This window comes from Schistocerca americana, chromosome 1 (genome assembly GCF_021461395.2).
Source record: "Schistocerca americana isolate TAMUIC-IGC-003095 chromosome 1, iqSchAmer2.1, whole genome shotgun sequence".
NCBI lineage: Eukaryota > Metazoa > Arthropoda > Insecta > Orthoptera > Acrididae > Schistocerca > Schistocerca americana.
Window position 1 is genome coordinate 1,265,090,093 of NC_060119.1, and position 14,214 is coordinate 1,265,104,306.

At 44.2% G+C, this 14,214-nt stretch overlaps 1 protein-coding gene across 1 annotated transcript in view; it reads right to left on the reverse strand.

The window, feature by feature from the left end:
- Positions 1 to 14,214, reverse strand: part of LOC124598913 — a 732,917-nt gene that overhangs the window by 34,488 nt on the left and 684,215 nt on the right. The gene's annotated exons all lie outside the window — the stretch shown is intronic.

A 14,214-nucleotide genomic window follows, 5' to 3' on the forward strand; every position in this document is an offset into this window, starting at 1 on the left:
TAAAACATCCTATGAAAATCACGATATTTCATAATTACTGCCATCGCTTTTATTATGAAGCGTATGCCTCTCTAGTGCTTTTATCTTCTAAAGGCAAAATGAATCATCTGTTTTGTTTGTTATTCTCTTCTATTTTTAACCTGAGGATTTTCGGCATTAATGGAACGCGCTATGCCCCCAACATATTCACTGTATAAAGGGAGGAAAGCTAATCATGCACTTAACGAAATTTTACGTATTTGTATATCGGTTTCAAAGCATTATTAAACCATTTTCCAATCAGTTTTCCGTGCAAAGAATGTCATTTCCCTGAAATCGTACAAGTCGTCTACGAATGCTATGTGAGAGGCATTCTTATTTCGGCAATCACAAAGAATACGTGACACGGATTCAACAAGATAATTTTTCACATAGTATGGGAGCACTAAGTAACCGTATCAGTATTCTATTTGTTTCCGTTTCTGGTTATGTTTTAAGCGAATTAACAGTGTTAACATACAAACTTCATAGAACGAGTACTTCTTAACTGTTGTATACTGAAAATTTACGCATTTTAAAGCCGTACGTGCATTTACTAATTCTTACTACAGGAGAAGCATTCTCACCAAACAGGGGACAGGGTGTCACGATAGTGGTAGCAGCTGGGAATAATAACAGTAATGACTTTTTTTTATCTTTTCACGAAATTTCTGTCAACTGTTTTCTCCTCAATATCCCAGGATACTTTGTTGCTTCCCAGCCATAGCGATGAAGTGAGAGAAATCAGAGATCGTTCTGAAAGATCTATGTTTTGATTGTTGCCACGCGCTATTCGAATGCGGATCGGTAGACAAACAGATCGAAAGTGGTGTCTTGCACTCAATGAAAAGCACCTAAGTGTGGCAGGTTGTGTTTCGCGCAATACGACAACGTTCGATTTCGCTAAACGACAGTATTATGACGTCTGCAAGTGAAGACAGTTAATTCTGCTAATATGGAGTACTTTCTCAGCGCTCGTGTTTTTGAACTTAGCTGTGACGTTTTTAGAGCGCTTCTCATGAGCTTGTTATCACTCTGCTACAGTTCTGTCGGCTGAGATTGCGTTTATTCTGAAATATGCCTCGTATCAATAAATAACAAGACGTTTACAACACAAGGAATGGAGACAACATGGCCACAAAACCAGTATGCCTTCATGACGTTCCAAAACTTTTTAACAGAAAAAGACACTTAATCTCATCCATTAGGATGGGAATAAAAGAGACTGCGGTAATTCAGATGAATCTTTAAATTCCGGAAAAGAAGCACTTGAAAATGGATAGGCCTCCACAGGATGTGAAATGGCGAAGTGGGGTATTTCAATGAAGTTATTTTGTGGCTGAAAGTAAATTTATACATACACTTATCAAAAAGAGAGACATTAAAGGTATCCAAAACAGAGAACAAAAAATAAACAGAATAATATTAGTTACAAAATACACAGAAGGAGCATAGAGATTAAAACCAAATAAGAAAATCGAAATACACCAACATTTATTTGGAAGCAAAAAAAACGCTATTTAACTTTGAACTGCACCTTAAAAGAACTGGCCAGTTGGCTAGGCAGAAAGATAGGAACCAGATGGCCCGAGGCTCGGAAGAAGTGGCCATTTTGTGAGAATCAATGGGAAGAACTTTACTGCAGCATGAGGTCAATATCAGGAGAAATCATACTCAAAGAGGCGGGATATGTGATAAGGATGAATATGAGCAGAATGACTGACGGAGTATGAGAGAAAACAGGTAGCAAAGCAGGAAAACAGGATCGAAATGGGTTGTTGAAATCGGAAACAACTGGTCAGAGTGGGTATCAATGGGGTACGGAAGGAAATGTGGAGAAGCGAATGCGCACCGACCTATATACCACATTTCAACGACAGAGAAGGACGCAGGTTAATGATAGAGTGTCACTCACAACTGGGGAAAAGAAGATGATACAGAAGATGTCGGAAGAAGATGGTTCAAATGGCTCTAGGTGCTTCAGTCTGGAACCGCGCGACCGCTACGGTCGCAGGTTCGAATCCTGCCTCGGGCATGGATGTGTGTGATGTCCTTAGGTTAGTTAGGTTTAAGTGGCTCTAAGTTCTAGGGGACTGGTGACTTCAGATGTTAAGTCCCATAGTGCTCAGAGCCATTTGAACCAAATGGCTCTGAGCACTATGGGACATCAGAGGTCATCAATCTCCTGGAACTTAGAACTACTTAAACCTAACTAACCTAAGGACATCACACACATCCATGCCCGAGGCAGGATTCGAACCTGCGACCGTAGCGGTCGCGCGGTTCCAGACTGAAGTACCTAGAACCGATCGGCCACAGCGGCCGGCTCGAAAGAAGAGTGAGAGGGAAGAAGGGAACAGATGATTAGACACTGCGTGGAGAAAAAGAAAACGCAATCCGTAAGGTGTCTAATCGTAGTTATACAAACGCCATAATGAAAGAAGAAAAATAAGACGCACAAGAAGTAATATGGACACACAGGAAGGCTAAAAACTATTCTCAAATGCCCTGTACTGCACATTGCGTGATCTATAGGGACCAAATGTGAATTATAATAAAAATATATTGCTGTACGCATATGGTGTTTGTGAAGATTATGACCTTCAAGAGATATATGTTGACTGCATGGCATGGCTCTCAGATGTTTGTTCCCTTCTCATGAGCTGCAGAAGCGCGCGCAGTTGTGGGTCTGAAGGAATTCCAAGCCGCCACCGGGAAGCAGGCGCGCCCTCCGCGTGTCGCGCTAATGCAGCACCGGCGGAGGCGGCGGGGGCGGCTTGCAGGCCAGGGGCGGCGCGCGCTGCCATTAGCGGCCAGTTTAATCAAGTGCGTCCCGCCCCCGCTAATCCCGCGGCGAGGCGCTGCGCGGCCCGCATCGCACGTAATCTGCCGCCTCCCGCCTCCGGGTCTCTTCAAAAGGCCGGCCCCGCTGCAGCCCCCCGCCCCCAGCCCGGAGTGAGCGCTGCGCCGTTGTTTGCGCGCCTTACCGCCTGCAGGACACGCGCACACGCAAATATTTCGACGATACACCAGGAAAAAAATTACAGCTCCCTCGCTAATGACTTCGTATCTACGGTACATCTTCAACCAGTTCTTTTCCGATGTACGCTCTGAATGCAACTGCTCAAAGAAGAAAGAAACAGGGGACAAGGACTGCAAAAGTAGAGGTATTCTTACCTCCCAGCCTATTTTTCCGTCAGCCTTCTGACCGCCTTAATGCGACCCACCACGGTACCCTTTCTCACCCCATGCTCTTCATGTTAGAGAAACACAAAAACCCAATGTCTCCAGTTATTTATACTATATACATTCCAATCTTTGTGCATCGCGACGATATTTGCCCCTATGCTTCTCTCTAGTAACATGCTATTGCCTAATACCTCAAAACATTTCTTATCGCCCCGTACCTTTCCCTACTTAGTGCTTCCCCAAAATTCTCTCCTCGTCGGTTCTATAGAGAAACATATCTTTTATACATGGTGACTTTCCGGTATTGGTAACCACACAGGCGTTAAATTCTGAGACAGGGAGGTAAGTCTAACCGCAATCTAATCTGTGCAGAGGGTTAACATCCGTAGGTCTGGTACAGTGGCCAGTCTGAGTGTGGTTTTTAGGCGGTTCTCCACGCTAGTTTAGGCAACTTCTGGGTTGGTTCCCGATGCCTACCTCAGAAAATGCAATACTCAAATAGTCAAAGACGGAAGTAGTTATCCAAATGGAACGGAATTCGGTAGATGTGATGTACATGTACTGAAAAACAGATGATGACAATTTCAGGGAAAATTCGATGAATTCTTGAGGAGAAAGAGCTTCACAACTTCAGCACTGAGTCACCTCTGGCCCTTATGCAAGCAGTTCTTCGACTTGACACTGATTGACAGAGTTGTTGGATGTGTACCTGAGGGACATCGCTCCACAGTCAACTGGCGCGTTACGTCGTCGAAATCCCGTGCTGGTTGGAGAGCCCTGCCGATAACGCCCCAAACGTTCTCACCTGGGGAGAGATTCGGCGACTTTGTCAGCCAAGGCAGCGTCTGGCGAGCACCAAGACAAGCAGTAGAAACACTCGCCGTGTGGAGGCGGACGTTATCTTGCTGAAATGTAAGCCCATCCCGGCTTGCCACGAAGGGCGACAAACCGAGCGTAGAATACCCTCGACGTAGCGCTGTGGCGTAAGGATGTAGCGGATGACAAATAGGTGGGTCCTGCTGTCAAAAGAGAGGCACGCCGGACCACTGTAGCTGTTTGTCGGGCCGTATGACGGGCCACAGCCAGGTTGATACACGCCACCGCTGCCCGGGGCGTCCCCAGACACGCCTTCGCAGGTCTTCGGAGCTCACTTCGAGGCTGGACTCATCAATGAAGACAGTTCTACTACAGCCGAAACATTCCAGGCCGAAGACGTGTCTCGAGATGCCTATCTTGTGGGTTGCTTTGTTGCTGTGAGCCGCGCGGAGTGGCCGCGTGGTTTGAGGCGCCATGTGTCGGACTGCGCGGCCTCTCCCGCTGGAGGTTCGAGTTGTGTTGTTCTTAATATAAGTTACTGTAAGTACAGCGTAAGTCTAGGGACCGATGACCTCGGCAGTTTGGTCCCTTGCAAACTCTCACACATTTGAACATTTTTGTTGCTGTCAATGAGTATGTACCACCTGATCGTTGCGATCGTGGGCGTTTGCTGTTCCTGTGTGCTTGTGTGTGCACTGTGTGTGTTTGCGTTCTCTCTCTCTCTCCCCCCCCCCCCCTCTCTCTCTCTCTCTCTCTGTCTCTCTCTCTCTCTCTCTGTGTGTGTGTGTGTGTGTGTGTGTGTGTGTGTGTGTGTGTGTGCGTGCGTGCGTGCGTGCTAGTATGATCGTGATAATCTGTTTTCTTTTGTATGCTAGCGCTTTCGTTTTTGATTTAATTTTCTGATTCAGTTTGTCTGTAGTGTTTGCGTCGTATCCATTTTCCACAGCTACTTGTTTATCAGTTTGTTCATTGGAAATCGTCTTGTTTGTGAGTAATAAGGTGGTTTCAGGCTTTGTGGTGGTTGTGGTTGTAGTGCTCGTGGTGGTGACTTTCCTGACTAAAGAGAAATGGTGTTGGTTATTGTATACATATCGGGTCTCCAGCCGGAACATCTCGTCATCTAGACACAATATTTCGGCGGTCCACCTGGCCGCCATCTTCAGGTGATTAAGCCGCCGCACTATCTCGTAGGAAACTGAGGTCAAACAAGCCGCGGCGGCTCCTTTCAGTTTCCGGGGAGAGAGTGCGATGGCCTGCTGACCTGAAGATGGTGGGCAGGTGGACCGCCGAAATATTGGGATGAATACAATGAATTATAACCAGAATGAGATTTTCACTCTGCAGCGGAGTGTGCGCTGATATGACACTTCCTGGCAGATTAAAACTGTGTGCCCGACCGAGACTCGAACTCGGGACCTTTGCCTTTCGCGGGCAAGTGCTCTACCAACTGAGCTACCGAAGCACGACTCACGGCCGGTACTCACAGCTTTCTTTCAGGAGTGCTAGTTCTGCAAGGTTCGCAGGAGAGCTTCTGTAAAGTTTGGAAGGTAGGAGACGAGGTACTGGCAGAAGTAAAGCTGTGAGTACCGGCCGTGAGTCGTGCTTCGGTAGCTCAGTTGGTAGAGCACTTGCCCGCGAAAGGCAAAGGTCCCGAGTTCGAGTCTCGGTCGGGCACACGGTTTTAATCTGCCAGGAAGTTTCAATGAATTATGACGCCGGGGAAGTTTACGGAGCCACGGTGTTGGTTATTGTATGTGTGTATTGTGAGGTCAAGGAAGTTTAATTTTTTGTCATTATCTGTTTCTAGGGTGAATTTTATTTTTGACTGCATTGTGTTTATGTCCCTACGGTTCCAGATGACAAACTGTGAAAGAAAAACAACCGTACCGCAAAATATAGAAAACCACAAAAACTACAGCATTTGGTAACAAGACATATGCAAAAAATGTTCTCTGTTTTTAAATTTGTGAATACTTTCTTAAAAGCAACATTTTTATACATGTGCACAGATCGTAAAGAGCGTTTTACATGTTATTCAATAGAAAGAAAATTAAAGAAAAGCAAGTTATAATGTTGTAACTTCAGCCAAATATGTGTGGGTAAAAGAAGAAAAATTATTGTTGCTCAAGGCCGATCCCACCCATCCACAAATTTATCTTTAAGCAAACATAGACACAAGAGTTTCAACCTTAAGATGAATGCTGTATACAGATAAATATTTCCTTTACGATACAACGGGCACAGGGCCCACAGCGTTGAAGATGTCGCTTGGAGACATTATGAAATAAAACCCAGATTGCTGCAATAGTAGTTAAATGTTTTTATTGTGATGGATTCATTTCGGCGAATCGCGGGCGAAAGTAACACAATATTTTTTATTTTATTATAATTGTGGTTAATCGTATTTTCAGATACACAAGTTTGGTACTTGCGTCCATACATCATCAGTAACCACTGTCATTCTTTATTGTACTACAACATGGTGCAGATTTAGGACACTTATCCGAAAAGCTGTTTCGTGGTTTGCTGTTCATTTTAATCCTCCCTTCTGTAATTTTTATAAGTTAACGTTTTATCAAAAAAATGGTTCAAATGGCTCTAAGCACAATGGGACTTAACTTCTGAGGTCATCAGTCCCCTAGAACTTAGAACTACTTAAACCTAACTAACCTAAGGACATCACACACATCCATGCCCGAGGCAGGATTCGAACCTGCGACCGTAGCGGTCACGCGGTTCCAGACTGTAGTGCCTAGAACCGCTCGGCCACCTACGTTTTATCGTCAGATTTGACAGACTGATAGTTGTGACAGTTCGCCAGAGATGCTATATGGCTACAGTCGCTATGACGTGCTATCATTTTGGGACGTACGAATGCACTTTGTAATCGGTGTGTCCGTAGGTAGTCGTTTGTGTCTATCCATTATCTTTTTTTTTAGGAATTCAATAAAATCTGACGATAAAACGTGAAATTATAAAAATTACAAAGAGGACGATTAACAACAGCACCAGACCACAAAACTGCTTTTAAAGTAAGAGTCCTAAACCTACACCAGGTTGTAAGACAATAAAGAGTGACAGCAACGACTAATGATATTGGACGTTAAGTACCAAATCTGTAGATCTGAAAATACGACTAACCAAAATTATAATATAATAAAAAATATTATGTAACTGTCGCAGATGGTCTAAAGATGGCAATCTAGCCGAAATGTATCAGTTACAATAAAAACACTAAACTACTGTAGCAGAAAACTGTGTTTTATTGCATAATTATTCCATCCACTTATTATTTTGTAAGGTCCAGAGAAAAATATCTGAAAGAGTCGGTATGTGCCACGAAGCGATCATCACGACAAAATCAGAGGAAGTAGAATAGACGTGGACGTTTCTCGACGATAATTGTTCCCACATAGCACTTGCGAATGGAATGACGAATGGAAGAATTGATAAGCACTCTCCACCACTCACCGTAAGGTAGCTTATGGAATGCAGACGTAGATGCAGACGAAAACAGTGCAACGTGTAACGAGTACACTTCGTCTTTTAATTAGCACGTGTGTAACTACAGAATATCGTAAGAAAAACGAATACCTACTTCATGGAGAGTGAGGCAGTTACTGAAGACGAATGTGGGAGGCGAGGAATTAGAAAGGAGAGAAGTTGTGAAGGAGAGGAGAGGTGCGACTGTAAGACAAGCAGAGGGCCGCGTGCTGTTCCCGGCCAACTCGGCCGGCGAGGAATCAATATCCGCTGTGGCGTTGCCGCCGCGGCTGCAGCGCAACTTTTCCAATTTAAATTCCGGTCGCACTCGACCCGCGGCGACGTTTACCCAGGGCTGGCCATAACTCAGCCCGGCCTAATGAAAAAGGAAAGCCGCTCTGTTTGCATACGTGTCCGCTGCCGCCGGCAACTTGGCCACCCCGCCGCACCTGTTGCATTAATTATGAACGAATAACTTCTGGCCGCACGCGCCAGCCGCCACTGCACCACAACCGGACGCAAAGTTGTCGCCGCCAATCAAGCCAGCGGCGTCTGCGAACGTTCTGCTCGACGGAACTGTCAAGTTCGTTAAGAGAGCAAACTGGATTACACGACGTCTGACAAGTCATTGTGGAAGAAAACGAAAACACGCGGATACGACTTGTAACAGGTGCCTCAAAAGTTCCAATAGTTGAAAATGCATTTTTTTAGGAAGATGATGTAACTGATGAAGGACCTCTAAGGCGTTACCAAGAGCTGATATTTCTTCGACCATCTCGCAAAACAACACGCAGAATAAAAGCATCGTTATCCGTCATTATGCTAACTTTAGCCAAGGCCTGTATTGCAATGTCAAACTTCTTTGCCAGAGATTTTATCGAGCTTCTGTGACCAAAGGACTTCAATGGAGCTATCAAACTATCGTCAAATTTTTCGTTACACTTGTTCGATGCCGAACAGTTAATCGTCTATGCAACAGCATATAATGTAATTTTGGCGACGAACGCATTGCCTAAAGAGAAAGAGAAAAGGAAACTGTAGCGTGTGAAACCCTGGATAACGAGAAGAGAAGCTGCAAGAGTTATCCAGAATTTGCTTCGTGAGCTACAGTGCGAGGACACAAGAGCTACGAAAATGGATGAACAAACATTTCAGCCTGTTCTTATGAAAGTAGACCATAATATCTGTATGCAAGACAGCCATTTATGATATGCGATTGTTGTTAAGAATCGTCTCAAGTTTACATTAAGATTATTAAGAACAGGAGAAAAGTATTTGTGCTTACGGTAAAGCACAATATAGCACACCAATGACACAGTGTACCGTTTCACGTACTTTCCAGAAAAATGTGACGCATTATGTGGACCACTTAAGGAAGAATAGGGCCCATCGAGTCTTTAGCCCATTCAGTTTCTTTCTCGCGTCATCAACAGTGTTCTCCTTTCGAATACATTTGATGGCTGCAGCTACATTATTATGAGAGTCTAATCGCTTATTACTGTTTTTATGATCAGTGTGCTTGGCGTTATAAAGAATTTTCTATTCTTCATACTTGGAAATTATCATGTAGTAGTAGCCTTACACCAAGTAACCTCTGATTCCTTTCAACTAGTTAAAAGAGAAACGAAGCGACTCAAACACGTATACAATATGACGAACTTTGATCGAAGCTAGGACTATGTTTTAATTTTGAACTATGATGATCAAAGATATCTTTTATAAAATCTCCGCGAGTACACTGTCAAAGATTTAACAAAAAAACTTTGATCATACATCTCTGTCAAAGAAATCTGACTGTAATATGGGCGTAAAACAGTAATAAACAAACTGTCATTGTAAAAACATTTACAAAAATATAAAATTACAGGATATAATCAAGTAAGTATATATTTTCATACATGATTCCTGTCGTGTAGTGCATTACTCAAACGAATACCTGAAAACGAATAAGTAACAGAGTGAAATACATCTCATCATCTAAACAACCTAACACCGCAGACAGAAAGGTAACTGACGTGTAAGAGCATTTTGTGGAGTGCAGTCTTCACTTATAACGCCTTCTTTGCGAATGCTGGCTGCCTTCATCAAGGCAGCCCTATACTAGAAACCCCTCCCCCCTCCCTCACTCTGACACCCACACAGGGCAACAATGGAATAGTTACCTGCCAGTGGGAACAACAAGCATCCCCATCGCTTTCTGGAGTCAAGAACAGCCGCAACTCCTGTTGCAGTCTCCTCCTCTTTACAGCTGCCACTGAAGGGGGCAGGTATTTCCACTCCAGATATTGGGGGTCGATCAAAGGAGTCATCAACAGTTACATCCACCCCACTGTTTATTCTTCTATATAGCAGTACGTCTAAATCAGAAAAAGGACAGAACAGAAATGATTGAGGTGTTGCAGAAGAGATCAGAAATGTGAGTGAACTGATAAAGACATGAGAAAGTTCTCCTCAGAAGAGCCGAGGAACTGAAGGCAACGAAAATACTGACTAGGGGAAGGGACAGGATGGTAGGATATGTGTTAAGACTTTGGGGAATAACTTCCATGTTACTGTTGCTGCCTCTGGATCACCGGGTCCCGGGTTCCATCCTCGGCCGGGACGGGGATTTTCTCAGCCCGGAGACAGAGTGTTTGTGTTGTCGTCATTCTCTGATCATCATTCGGGAAGTGCCGAGACTGGATATGGAAAGATTTGGAACTTGTGCGGGTGCTGATAACCACAATGTTGAGCACCTCACAAACCAACAACATCATCATCAGCATCATCTTTCATGTTGCTACAGAAAGCCGTATAGGACAAAAACTGTAGGACAAGACATAGATCAGAAGGCATCCAACAAATAATTGAGGATTATTTTCCCTTGCTAGGGTCGACAGCCCTACAGTATTTTAGAAAAGACACCATGTTCTGCCTGGACTGGAATTACACATAAAATGTCACTCAAGATGCAAGTACAGTGAAGAATTTTTCAGAAAAAGGTCAAGTGTTTTCTGAAATTATTTGTCTAGAAATAAGAAATAAAGCAGATTAGAAAAAAATTTGACATACCTTTGAATGATGCTCGAAACCATGTACAGCAACTGAGGTGTCAGTCGAGAATTTAATGTTCAAATTATAATCTTGTAATTTTATAGAGGTGGCGTACTACGTGTTATTTTTAGGTGGAACTGGAAATTCTCATTCGGTACGTCATTTGCTCTATATGATTTCGCCTATCATTCAAAGGAGCGTCAAATTTTTCTCTAATCTGTTTGATTTCTTACGTTGATACAAATTCATCTAAAGAAATATCTGACTATCTTTATCGAAAACAATTTTTATTTAATTTTTTTTTAATTTACACAACTAGACCTCACGCTAGTCAGTTTGATGGCCCATTTCGTTTTCCTATGAAAATTCGGAAGAGGTAGCCAGAAACATTTGGATCGTGTATGAGGATAATTTCATTGGGCAAACAACGGCAAGAAAGTACTTTTCTCGTTTTAAGGAGAATCGTTTCAACGTCAATCACTCCCCACATTGAGGACGCCCCTAGGCGTTTGAAGAAGATCGTTTAAACGCATTAATCGACAGTTATCCACATTAGTGTACTCTAGAACTGGCAAATGTGATGAACTGTGATCTTTCCATCACGGTGCGACAATTGCATGTAATGGGGAAGGTTCGAAAATCGGGTGTACGGGTACCGTGCGCTCGAAGCGAAAATCACAAAATTCTGCGAGTGGCCACACGTGAATCTCTGCTTACTCGCCATCAATTGATTAATGAACAACACCGACCATTCCTACTGTACCTTTACCGGTGATGAGAAACGAGTATTTATGCTACATAAGGAAAGGAATGATTGAGCCGAAACAAAGCACCAAATCCCCGTACAAAGACCTGAACGTCTGCGAAAGATAATGTTATGCATCTGGTGGAACAATGACGGTGTGGTGTGCTACAAATTGTTTCCCCGAGGTGTGACCATCACTGCTGGAACTTACTGTCACAACTGAGACGTCCTCCAGACGCACTCGAAGAACAATGACCAGGAAGACTCCGTGAAGTAATTGTACTCCAAGACAATGCCCACTCGCACTCTGCTAGAATGACAAAAAACACTATACAAGGGTTGGGTTGGGAGGTCATTCCGCACTCATCTTACTCACCTGATCTTTCGTCCTCTGGCTTTCACCTTTGCCGCTCTCTATCGGACAACCTGCAAGGAACTTCATTTCTGGATGGAAATGCGCTCCACGAGTTCTCCTCCTCAAAACTACGTGATTTCTACAGTCGCGGAATCGAAAAGTTACCCCAGCATTAGCAGGCTGTTGTAAATAGTGAAGGAGAATATATTATTGATGACTAAAGTCTCTGTCAAGTTTGTCTGTTGTGTTTACTAAATGTATAGAAAAACGCTGCGAATTTTTCCACCAATCTAATAATAATAAGCAATTTCCTAACAAAAATGACAGACTAGTTCAACTGGCTGTCTTGGCTAGCTGTTGGGACGAATTTTCTTATTCCGAATGTCTAGTATATTTGCGTCTGCACTGCAGCAGAAACTGCCTTATTCAGATAAATGCTTGTTTTACTGTATCGTCAAAATACAGTGTTAAGCGCGCGCTGATGACAAAAATTTCAAAAAACGAAAACGTGTTTCGCTGGGAACGGGAACACGACAGGAGCGGGCTCGCGAGGTAATTTCCTGCTGGCCACGTCACTTGTCGCGCGCCTGGAGCACACGCTCCATTTGGCCCGGCTGCCGGGTTTGATCACACCGCTTCAAACGTCCTCTGATCCTCCGCCGTGAAATTGCAATCCCGCGCCGTGGGCCGCCGCTGGACATTTAATGAAACGCGCAGCCGAACGGGTTTGGAGTTGCCCACAGCAGCGTACGTACCCTCTGGCTGCTTCTGTGTCCTTCCACCAGCACAGTGTCCGGTTTTGTCACTTTCGTACTCCCTATTTTAAAAATGAACCAAACATCTGCTCGAGGACAGTTAGTTGCTGTATATCTGTTTCGTTACCGTCAAGCAACACCACGCTTCGTACGAGATCGAGGTAGGTCGCGACGACATTCTTGCACAAAACATTCTCCCGAGATTTCGACGAAATTCTCCACCGCCTACGTCAGGATCCTTTCTTTCATCTCTCAGAAAGTTTCATCCCCCTCCCCTGCCACCACCGCAAGCAAAACCCCTCCCCCAGCCCGCAGCTCGTGGTCGTACGGTAGCGTTCTCGCTTCCCACGCACGGGTTCCCGGGTTCGATTCCCGGCGGGGTCAGGGATTTTCTCTGCCTCGTGATGGCTGGGTGTTGTGTGCTGTCCTTAGGTTAGTTAGGTTTAAGTAGTTCTAAGTTCTAGGGGACTGATGACCATAGATGTTAAATCCCATAGTGCTCAGAGCCATTTTTTGAAACCCCTCCCCCTGCAACCCATTTCGGAACCACTGCAGTATAGGCTTCTGGAATGTTATGAAGAAGACGCGCTTTCCAGCTGAGCTTCCTAGGGACCATCTACATCTTCACCTACATAGATACAGTGTAATCCCCGATACGGTGCATGCCGGAGGGTACCTATGGCGTGAGGGGAGAACGACTGTCTACATGCTTCCGTGCTGCCACGTCACGGTTACTGTGAAGTCGTCTTACAGAGATAATGTTCACTCACCTTGCTGCGATTTGTTCTTCTGCAGTCCATTCCATACACCTCCCCTGTTAAAAAAGAATAATGTGTCTACTGGTAAAGCTGTAGTAGAACCAGTAGCATTACACGAGGTCAACGAGTGCAACAAATTTTTTGTTAGCATCAGATTAGTTGACCCATTACACGGCGGATAGTTTGCGAGTGAAAACTTCAATAAATTGTCAGTTGTTTGATAAAAAAACACCACCAAGTCCGCGTCAGTCTGAAGTTACAATTTCAGCACACGCACACGCAATCACAGTTATTCATCATAGCCAGCTTATGGTAATCAACCGAACCCGTTATTAAAAGGATTACAAAATGCATTATCTGTGACATATTGGCTCTGAGCACTATGGGACTTAACATCTATGGTCATCAGTCCCCTACAACTTAGAACTACTTAAACCTAACTAACCTAAGGACATCACACAACACCCAGCCATCACGAGGCACAGAAAATCCCTAACCCCGCCGGGAATCGAACCCGGGAACCCGGGCGTGGGAAGCGAGAACGCTACCGCACGACCACGAGATGCGGACTGTGACATATTGCTCGCTCAAATGTTACACAGTTCGACCACTATGAACGCTAAGTTTGCAGTTACGGCTTGTATAATATGCCACGTGGTTTTTCGTTAATCCGAAGTCACAGTTTGCATATTAAAAACCCGAATTTCACGCGTTCGTTTTTATCACACATTCACGTCCACTCTGCGGCACTCCATGGTCAAATTTTAGCCATTATTCTGCAAAATTATCCCAATTATTCAGAGCTCCTTCATCCGCATCCGAACATGATAATGGCTGAGCTCCAAACAGTCTCTTTAGACATCACAAAGCAGTTCTTTAGCTCACACGTACAACACAGTACGTGTGAACGTACTGTCCTCTGATGGGATGACACACATCATAGCCAATCCGATATTATTATTAAGCCGCCCATGAGAGTGTTATTCACTTTCTCTGTACAATAACAGTTCACACGCTAACGTGTACTCAGTTAATAGACACAACAATATTCATTTAATATAT